The 10375-nt window shown below is 55.8% G+C and overlaps 1 long non-coding RNA gene across 1 annotated transcript; it reads left to right on the forward strand.

The window, feature by feature from the left end:
- The first annotated feature begins 9101 nt into the window (after positions 1 to 9101).
- On the forward strand, positions 9102 to 10027 carry LOC123329599. Its single transcript, XR_006545153.2, has 2 exons — positions 9102 to 9269; positions 9666 to 10027. It is a non-coding gene; the product is annotated as an uncharacterized LOC123329599 (long non-coding RNA).
- The last annotated feature ends 348 nt before the right edge of the window (positions 10028 to 10375 follow it).

The following is a 10375-nucleotide window of genomic DNA, read 5'->3' on the forward strand; positions in this document are numbered from 1 at the left end:
GCCCTCAGCACTACTGCGCTCTGAGCTTCAGCCTCACTTCCTGGGACGTGGGCAGCACTGATGAGCGAGTACAGAGTGTCCGGGGGTCACAGTCGTTGCCCCCGATGGAAGTAATTATTAATAACCTATATCTGCTGTGGCTGTGGGTGAGTGCACCAGACGAAGAATGTAAAAGAACATTATAAACTGAATTTTGGTGCACATGGAAGAGACGCAAACACTGAGGGGAAAGCTGTCCACTCCCCAGACCCTGCAGAGACACAGGGTGGGAAGAGGGAAGGCTGTGTGGCCAGAGTCCTGGAGTCAGAGTCTGGAGGGAACCTGGAGATTAGTCTTCTGGACTCTCAATCTGTTTTGCAGATGAGGAAGTTCCAAGATGGGAAGGACCTTTCCTGTGGTCACAGAGCTGATACGGGGCCGAGGGCCGTTGGTGGGGCATCCTAGCGTGGGCCTCCCCCCAGCATCTGTGCAGAAAACTCAGCCTCTGTTGAACAAGGGCCTGGAGTGTGTGCTCTCCCATGTCCAGGGCTGCCCCTGCTCCACACTGGCTCCCGTGGCCCACAGAACCAATTCCCTGGCCTGGCGTACAAGGCCCCCTCCCCAGGGCCCAAGTGACTCTTCCAGCCACATTTCCTACAACTCCTCAGGCATCTCTCTGTCCAGCCTCCCTCTGGGCATCTGCCGCTCTTTCACGGAAGGCCTGGAATGTCACTTCCCTGAGCCTTTGGAGCCATGTCTATAAAGCCTTCCCTAATGCCCTCAAGCTCCATACAACTCTTTAGATCTTTTTTTTTTTTAAGATTTTTTTTTAATATGGACTAGTCTTCATTGAATCTGTTATAATATTGCTTCTGTTTTTATTTTTAACATTTTGGTATTTTGGCCATGAGACAAGTGGGATCTTACATGACAAGGGATCAAACCCACGGCACCTGCATTGGAAGGTGAAGTCTTTATCACTGGGCCACCAGGGAAGTCCCTGTACAACCCTTTGGGTCTTTAAAGCAGCCATCACACTCATGCTCACAGTGTTCAGCCCACTTTTCCTCCAAGGCCCATGTAAATGGTGCTCTCCTCCAGGAAGTCTTCCCTGACCACCCTCAGCCTGGGTCAGTGGCCTCCTCTGGGTTCCCACAGCGTCTGTGTTCTCCCACTTTGCACTGAGCCATGGTGTTGTAGAGAGGTCTGTGCGACATCTGTGCCCGTCTCCTCCTCCCATCTAGGGCCTCCACATGGGCTGGGACTAGCCCAGTGCACCCATGGGGGCCCCAGGCTTCAGCAAAGGCACCCCAGAGGCTGAGTACATGCCTTGGAAATGTTGGATTTTGGGGTGTCCTTTGGACCTTAACCAGGACAAGCAGATGGAGAAACCAGACCAAGGACCCACAATGACTCAGAAAGGGCGGTCGTAGTAATGCAAATACTACCTGTTATTGTGCACCTGATGTGTCTTATTACACACGTGTTGTCCAGAGCCACCTTCACAACAGGTCCCGGTGGGTGTTGTTATCTCCCTCTGACAGGTGAGAAAAGTGAGGATCTGAGAGGGGAGGCCACGTGGCCCAGATCACACAGTGAGTTCATAGCAGTGCAGGGAGCCCAGGTGTGTCTGACACCGAACCCCTTCTCACACGTCCTCACTCCCAGACACGGGGAGAGCAGGGTGGAAGACATAGGCTACTTCCGGCTCAGGACAGGCGATTCAGCTGGGCCCTGACTCGGCGGGCCTGCTGCTGGCCAGTGCCGGGCCTGCTGTGAAGCCTTGCGCCTTTCTGCTGGTCAGGGGCTGGGGAACGCGGGGACCGTGGAGAGCTGCTCCCTGGACCGCTCTTCCCTGACCAGATCAGGGTTCTAAGCTTGCAGTTAAGCTGAGCCCCCCGTTCCGGGGAGGTAGGAGTGGGGCTTTCACCTGTGGGAAGGCCATAAACTCAGCTCTGGTGTCTCCCAATCTCACCGTGTTCTGAGATTTGGAACCATAAGATCTGGGTACCCTGGACTTTCAGAGTAAATATCCTCAAACCACTGCACTGGAAGTCCTGTTGTGGCCCCTTGGGCCAGGAGCCAATTCAGAGAATTTAAAAGGCCCAGGTATGGATCTTTCTGTGGGTGTCAGAATGCTTGTCACCAGCAGGATTCCTGACCCGGCCCACACTCCATCTCCCTTCTTCCCTCGGGGGCAGCAGTCCCAGGCTGGGCAAGGCCTAGAGATGGCAAGTCCCCAGGCATACTAGGACCAGCCACTTTGAGGAGGCTCCTGAGCCAAGTGTGGGAGGCCGGCCGGAGACACGGCAGAGACGGGGCCGGGGGAGAGAGACAAGAAGGCGGCAGAGAGGAAACAGGAACTCTTGAAAAGAGGGAGAGATTAGCTCGGTGGGAAAGGAGAGAATGGGCAGATAAGGTCCCCTGGGGAGGCCAGGTCAGGCCAGCGGAACAACGAAGAGGGGACTGGCCCCAGCCTGAGCAGGCTGATGGTCTATTTTTCCTTAGGTCATGGAGACCAGCTGCCAGATTACACAGACCAGGCCTCCAGCAGGATGCAGGCCCAGTCGGGGACCCCCGACCTGCGAGGGACTGGATGGCGCAGGGGGAGCTGGGGGCTGGAAAACTGTAAACCCAGCATCTTTCCTGCTGTCTTGCTGTGTGACTCCAGGCAGCCGCTTGGCCCTCTTCTCTGCAGCGATTGTCTCGTTGAATTCTCAAATCATTCTGAGGGGTTGTGTCCAGTATCTCTTTTTTATTATTGATGAAGAAACTGAAGTGCAAAGAGAGAGAAGCAATGGCCCCTGGTTACAGAGGCGCAAGTGGGAGAGCAGGGATTCGAGCCCTAGACTGTGTGGCTTCAAGTCTGTGAAAGCCATCCCAAGGATGGAAGCCTAACCAGTTCTTGATTGTCGCAGGGACTGGGGGCTGTAGTCAGGTGCAGAAGCCAGGGGACCCCTCCCCATGGCCATCAGGCTGCAGCTCAGCCAACACTTCCTGCCCTGTCCTCCCCTGACTGTGGAGCTCACCATCACCTGGGTGCCTGGACTCACAGGAACCACCTGCAAGTAGGGGCAAGGGAGGTGAAGTGCATGTGTCCCTCTTCTGGGGGACAACTCCCAACTCCCAGTTAGTGTAGCAGAGACGGCTGAAGTCAGAAGACAGCAGAGTCCTGAGGGCTATGGGTATGGTGGGGAGGTTAAGCCCGCTCCTATGAGGGTGACAGAGTAAGGAGTGGGAAGTCTGGAAGATTTCTTGGAGGAGGTACCATTTGCACGAGGTCTAGAAGGTGAACAGAGTTTTAGCAGATGGAGAAGGAAGTGAAGGGGAGAGTCTGCAGTGTTTACCTGGAGCAGGCCATAAAGTGGGATGTGGATGGAGCTCAGGGACCCGTTGGCACCAGGGCAGCACAGGCCTCAGGTTGGAACGTCGGAATCAGGTATCTAAGACCACCCCACCAGGGCTCTAGCTGCCAGCTGGTTTGTCCACCACCTGCCTGCCAGGTTCCCGCCCACCCTCAGAGATGGCTGGCTTCAGGCAGAGCCATTTTAACAGCTGTACATTTAATGGGTCCCTTTGCTCTTGTAGACCAAATCAATATCCGCTTGGCTCCCAGACCTGTGGCTGCTGAAGACTCTCCTTATGGGACCCTTGGTCCCCATTGCCTCACCTGCTGGGCTCCTTTGGGGGCTGAAGGGCTGGGGCAGGGGTGGAGCAGGGGGGAGGGGGCAACTGACCCAAACACCCCGAGCCAGGCTGGAAGTTGGGATGGGGCTTGTGAGAGTTCCTGGACAAGGCATGGCTGCGGTTAAACCCAAGTGTTTATTTTATGTCTCCATTGTTTCTGTATCTGTACTGTACGAGCGAGCTGTCCCTTGGAGGTGGGAAACTGGCTGAGATGCGCTGGGACAGCAGCCTGTGAGGCTACCCATGAAGCTGCCTTCTGACTCTCTGACTCAGGATTCTGCTTCACTTTTCTTAGATTCTGAACTTCCATCTAGGACATTCCATGGTCCTGGGAGTTTAGAACCCAAGACTGCTGCTGCTGCTGCGTCGCTTCAGTCGTGTCCGACTCTGTGCGACCCCAAAGACGGCAGCCCACTAGGCTCCTCTGTCCCTGGGATTCTCCAGGCAAGAACACTGCAGTGGGTTGCCATTTAGGACACTAAATGTCTAGCATGTCTAGAATCTGAAGAATCCCAAACTGGATGGGATTTGCTTTCCTCCATCTGAAATGGGAGCATCATTGAAGTTTTTCTAGTTTTACATCATTCCTCCTCTCCTTACCCCATTTCTCCTCCCCCAAGAGATGTCCTCACCTCTGACCCCGGAGGTGGTGGGGGGCAGGAGTCCTGCTGGCAGCAGACCCTGGTTTTATTTAGCATCTCCATGGACACTTCTGGGGAAAGGGCGGGCAGCCTGGGTACCATCTGACCACCTCCTGGGACAGACTGCTTCTCTGGGTGGTTTTCCCTGCTTGTCTGTGATGGGCTTATTCTCCGTGCTCTAGGTGACACCCACCAGCAGACCCCTGCTCCTCAGGTGTAAGTTTGGAGGCCATTGCCCTCCTGGGGGTTGCTGTTCTTCCCTCCTACTGTCCCCGATGGCTCCTATCCCCACAAACAGAGCCATGGTCACCACCCAGGGATGGGACCTAGATCTTCAGAAATGGAGCATGGATGACTGCCCTCCACACTCTTTCCCAGCAAAGCCTAGGCTGGGTCTCCATTTCTGAAGCAAAAGAAAATAGACACCCACTACCTCCCGCACACACACAGAGCTGACCTCCCACCCAACATACATCCACCCCGACACACCAGGGACACCCCACCACCCTCTGCAGAGCTCACGTGAAACGCACAAACCCTGCAGGGAGGCCCATTGTGTAGCAGGTGGGGCCATGGCCCGTTAGGATCAGAGCCAGGGTGTTCTCTCTGTCACTGCCCCTTATAAGCTGAATGATCCTGAACAAGTTTCAGACCCCAAGGCTCCGCTTCCTCACTTAAAAATGCAGGTGAACCCAGCTCTCTCCTGACCTGGGTAAAGCATTGAGCACCACACCAATGGTGGCTGGACCCTCTGGCCAGCGCTTGGCCAGTGGTCCCTATTATGCTCTCCACCTTTCCTTCCCCAAAGCTTCCCTGGGCTTGTTCTCCATGCCCCGTGCTCTGCTGAGTGCTGGGGACACAGGAAACCTGTTCCAGCTCACCTGCCAGGGGTGAGGGAGCCCCTCGGAGAGCAGACTCTGCCATGGGAGGGGCCGGGAGCATGGCTGCATGGAGTGGTTAGCATGCTTTGCTCTCGGCTGGCTCTGACTCCTGGCTGTGTGGCCTGGGATAAGCTACTTAAACTTTCTGAGTCTCTGTTTGTTCATCTATAAAGCAGCACAAATAACAACACCCACGTCTCGGGACTGTCCTGAAGCTCCAACTAGATAATGGACATCACTTACTTAGTAGATAGCAAGACTCATTCATTGGTAGATTGTTATCAAATCAGACTTCAGTCACTCAGTAAGTCAACAAATGTCCAGGGAGCAACTGCACTGAGCTAGTCACTGCTGGGCTCCGGGGAATCAGAGCTGAGGTCAACATGGCTCCAGCCCTGAGAGTCCCCACTCATGACGAGTGGGCTGGAAGAGGGGGCAAAGTGGGCCAGGAACCTGGGACAGGGGACAGGGAGGAAGTCAGGGTAGCCCTCCCAGAGGAGGCCCCTTGGCCCTGCAGCTGGATCTTACAAGGATGAGGAGCCGTGGTCATGAAGACTGGAGGACACCAGGCAGGGGACCAGCACCGCACAGATGGGAGGACAGGGGCTCTTCCTCCAGGAGACACACTCTCAGAGGCCTTGAGGTTTACAGCATAGCCCAGCTCTGGGAGGGGAGTCCTACAGGAGGCCACAGGGAGGGCCACACTGGCGTGAATCCCAGCTCCACCCTCACGTGCTGTTCCTTTGACCCCCAGGACAATCTGAGGGCCGGGGGGGTCTGCCCAGCTCCTTGATGAAACCCTTAACCCTGCAGCCCCCTGAGTACTTGGGCAAACCCCCGTCTCCCCCCAGGAAGCTGTGGGCCTCTGGGAGGGCCCTTCCCCCCCATCAAGTCCCCCAGCCGAGCTCTGCACAGGGTACCCCCCACTCCAGGGGGACCTGGGGCTCCTAGGGATGCCATCTTATTCTCACTGCCTCCCCAGAACCTAAACCAGGCCTGACCCAGAGACAGAGCAGGGCCACACCACTTGATGGGCTGGGGGACCCACATCAGAGGGGTAGGACGCTGCCCCCTGGTGATGGTGGGCACCCAGAGAGGCAGCCAGACCATCCTCCTCCAGGTTAACCCTTCTCTAGACGAGGAGGCTGTTCCTGAAGGGCTCTGGCTCCCAGTGGCTCTCCCAGCCTGCGCTAAGTATTTCCCTCCTCCTCTCACTCACGCTCACGTCTCCTGAGCACCTACTGTGTGCTGGGGCTGCCCCAGTGTGAGTGTGCCTGGGGTGTCATCCTCCCGAGTGCCCCGAGAAACCGGACTCATTGAGAGTCTGAGATGGAAGTCAAGGGGTTCACAGCCCCAAACCCTGGGCTCTAGGACCTGGCTTCTGGGAGTCTTGGAGGGGGTGCCACCAGAAGGCAGGGTGTTTTAGAATCAGATCCACAGACTCATGGGCTTCCCAGGTGGCGCTAGTGGTAAAGAACCCACCTGCCAATGCAGGAGATGTCAGAGACGTGGGTTTTATCCCTGGGATTGGGAAAATCCCCTGGAGGAGGGCATGGCAACCCACTCCAGTATTCTTGACTGGAGAATCCCCATGGACAGAGCAGCCTGGCAGGCTACAGTCCATAGGGTCACAAAGAGTAGGACATGACCGAAGTAACTTAGCACATTACAGATAACATCACAGACTCACATGCCTTAGAACATGGAAAGCTAGACTGAGCCCTACTGTGGGAAAGTGCCCACCGAGCGCCTCCTGCACCTAGGCACTGCATCACCCACGTGTCCCGACAGCCTCACCTTGCATGGAGCCCTGGGAGTCATCACACCATCATTGCCCCAGAAACAACTTCCTTGGAGGTGACTTTAGAGCAAGGCCAAGGCTCAGCCCCACCATTCATTCCTGGGCAACCTGCGTCACCCGTGTGCTTCACTTTCTTCATCAGTAAAACGGGGACAATCACGGTTCTGCTCGCTCAGGGAAGCTGCGAGAAGTCGGTGAGATCAAGGGCTCAGGCAGCCTGTGGCCTTGTAAACATGTGCCGTGAAGATCATGGTGTTGAGATCTGAGGCCTGGCTATTCAGACCTGACTCCACCCTGGAAGCTGGTCCCATAGTGGGCCACCCCTCCCTGGGGAACAGTAGACCTGGCCTCCTGCTCAGCACTGGCCACAATTCTGGGCAGAGCAGGTGTTTATAAATGGCTGGTTTTATGATTTAGGGGAGGGGACAAGTGGCATTTGGGGATTTCTTGTTAGCCCCTCCAGAATGCCACCCTGGTAAATGGAGTCCCCCTGAGGCCCTCCGTCCTTGGCAAAGGAAGTCCATCTGTATTGTCACTGGGTCTTCCTATGTCTGCTCAGAGAGATGGCCTTGGTTCCCTTCGCAGCTGCTCACTGAGGTCTGCTCAGCAGCAGGTGTGTGTGTGGGGGGGGGGGGGTAGGGTGCAGGTGGGGGCAGGTGTTCAGGGAGGCTTTGGTCACTAGAGAGACAGAGGGACCTTGAAAGGCAGCCTGTCCAACCTCCTGCCCCCACCCCCACTCTACGGATGAGAAGACTGAGGCCCAGAAGGGCCTGGCTGTGCCAGGTCCCACTGTGTCAGAGGCAGATTCTCCAGTCTTGCTCTGGCCTTTGAAGGTGCCTGAGCTAGGCAGAGCCTGCTGTGATCAGTCTCAGCCACCCTGCCCGCCTGTCCCCGAGGCAGTCTCCTCCCTTTCTCTACACTGCCCCAGAAGCCAGAGCGGTCAAATCAGAGGGGATCATCCTGGGTCCCGCCAGGCCCGGAAAGGACAAGCCCAAATATTTAGTCTCTGCGGAAGGGAGCAGAGCTCAGATCCTGGCCCAGAGGCCCTTCTTCAGGCCCCAAGCCAGGAACCATGTCACACAGGACAAGCCCCGACTCCCCACCATGTCCTAAGGCCCCAAGCAAATTTTTTTCCTACAAACCTGAAGTTATTGAATGAGGTCACCATTTTCATGTGACTTCATATTTATCATTCATTCATAAATAACTAATGAAGCCACCATTCATTATTCCTCTGGGTCAAGGCATCATGTTCTCCTGCAAAGCTCCCTGAAATAGTAGCAGTAATAAGTTTTTGTTCTAACTGTTGCTTCCTGACCCGCATACAGGTTTCTCAGGAGACAGGTAAGATGGTCCAGTACTCTCATCTCTTTAAGTTTTCCACAGTTTGTTATGATCCACATAGTCCAAGGCTTTAGCATAGTCAATGAAACCAAGGTAGATGTTTTTCTGAAATTCCCTTGTTTTCTCTATGATCCAGTGAATGTTGGCAATTTGATCTCTGGTTCCTCTGCTTTTTCTAAACCCAGCTTGAACATCTGGAAGTTCTCGGTTCATGTAATGTTGAAACCTAGCTTGGAGGATTAGTAATAATACTAACAATAATAATAACAGCAACTCACACATCTATAAGGTACAGTTCACACAGGGTTTCATATCCTGCAGCACCTCATAACAGCTTTGTAAGGTGGGGAATATTATGGCCATTTTAAATGGGAAAACTGGGCTCAAAGGGCTGTAACCCAGGGTCACAGAGAGTGGCTGGACTCAGAATCGGGTCTGATGGCAGAGTCCTGGTCCCATGTTTGGGGAGACAGTGGTGCAGACAGCCTGGCCCATGAGGGAGGCCTCCTCCAGGTTGGGGCAGAGACCAGCTGCATCCCCAGGCTCCTCTCCTTCTCTACAGCCAGCCCCCTGCCCCTGCCCCTAGCCTCAGGCTGGCTGCTGTGTGAAGCCCAGATCAGGGTTCCCACGGGTCCTCTGGAAGCCTGTCTTACCCTCCCCCCATCACTCCCCAGTCCTGAGTCCCTCTGGTCTCCCATCTCTGTAAACATGAAATCCCATCTTTCCCTACCCCATGCATTAGAAATGCAAATTGTCAGGCCCCACCCCAGCTCAACAGAATCAGTGCTCTGGGGAGAAGGGGTCAGCAATCCGTGTTTTTAGCAGATTCTCCAGGTGGTTCCAACGCTAGAGACTAAGCACTATTGCTCTAGTGCGCATGCCCTACCTCTTCACTCTCCTGTGTAACACCCTCCATGGCTCCCCATTGCCTGCAGGGTAAGTCCTAGCTCCTCAGCCTCACGTGGAAGTCCATCTGATGTGGCCTTGGACACCCCTCTCTGGCCCCTCCTCCCAGCCTGCTCCTCTCGATACTTACACCCCCTCTGCTCCTTCCCCAGCACTTCCCAAGCTCCATGCTTCTCACACATGCCATCTCCTTTCACATCTCCAGGCCTGTGCCCATGCCATCTTTCCTGTCTGTCTCTTGGCAGCCTGGAAACTCCTTTGATCCAGCCACACCCTCTGTCTCTGGAAAGTGGCCCCTTGGCCTCTCCGGGCAGAGAGGGCCCCAGTTTTGTACCCACAGCCCCTCTGCTCCCCTGGGACGGCACTAATCACCCTGTGCGGTCCTGCTGGCGTCAACATCTGCCTCCCCACACCGGTCTGTTTCAGTAAAGGGAGGCCTCGGTGAACACTGAGATGAACAGACAGCAAGGAGTTTGGCCACAGGGACCAGAGCTGCCTCTTCTAAACTGAGCCCAGCTGACTTAGATCATCGCTGAGGACCGGGCCCTAGGCTTCCCCACCACGCCTGCCTGACTGTGGGCCCTGAACAGCCCCTGCTCCTTGGCCTCAGTTCCCCCATGTGTGGGGGAGTGGGGCAGAGGCAGCCCCTGAGTTCAGTGACTGCGGGGTCAAGGTGGCGGGGGCTCTTACTCCAGAGCTCCAGTACTGACCACTTGCCCCTGGCCCCAAGAATGAGGACCATAGCCTGGTCCCTGCACAGCCAGGGTGCCTCCTGACCACCCCTCCCACCCTCCTTCCAGCTCCCTGTGGCCGATTTTACAGAATGGGAAGTTGAGGCTGGGGAAACAGGTGCTGGCAGCCAGCTGAACCTGCTGAGGGTTCGCCCCGCACTGGGCTGGTTGGGAGGAGGTGAGCTTCACTCCCCACCCCTACCCCCAGCTGATGAGCAAGCTCACCAGGGGCCTCTTCAGGCTCACTGGGGCCAAGAAGACCTGCCAGGAATCCTCGGCATCGACCAAGTGCAACAGCCTTCCTGCTTTGTTCCTCTCCTTTACCTGCCTGTGACCCGGCTCACCTGGCCCGGCCCAGCCCGTGGCAGGTGCCCAGCAAATGCCAGTCTTCTTCCCCAGCCCACG

Source organism: Bubalus bubalis, chromosome 16 (assembly GCF_019923935.1).
Source record: "Bubalus bubalis isolate 160015118507 breed Murrah chromosome 16, NDDB_SH_1, whole genome shotgun sequence".
NCBI classification, from domain to species: Eukaryota; Metazoa; Chordata; class Mammalia; order Artiodactyla; family Bovidae; genus Bubalus; species Bubalus bubalis.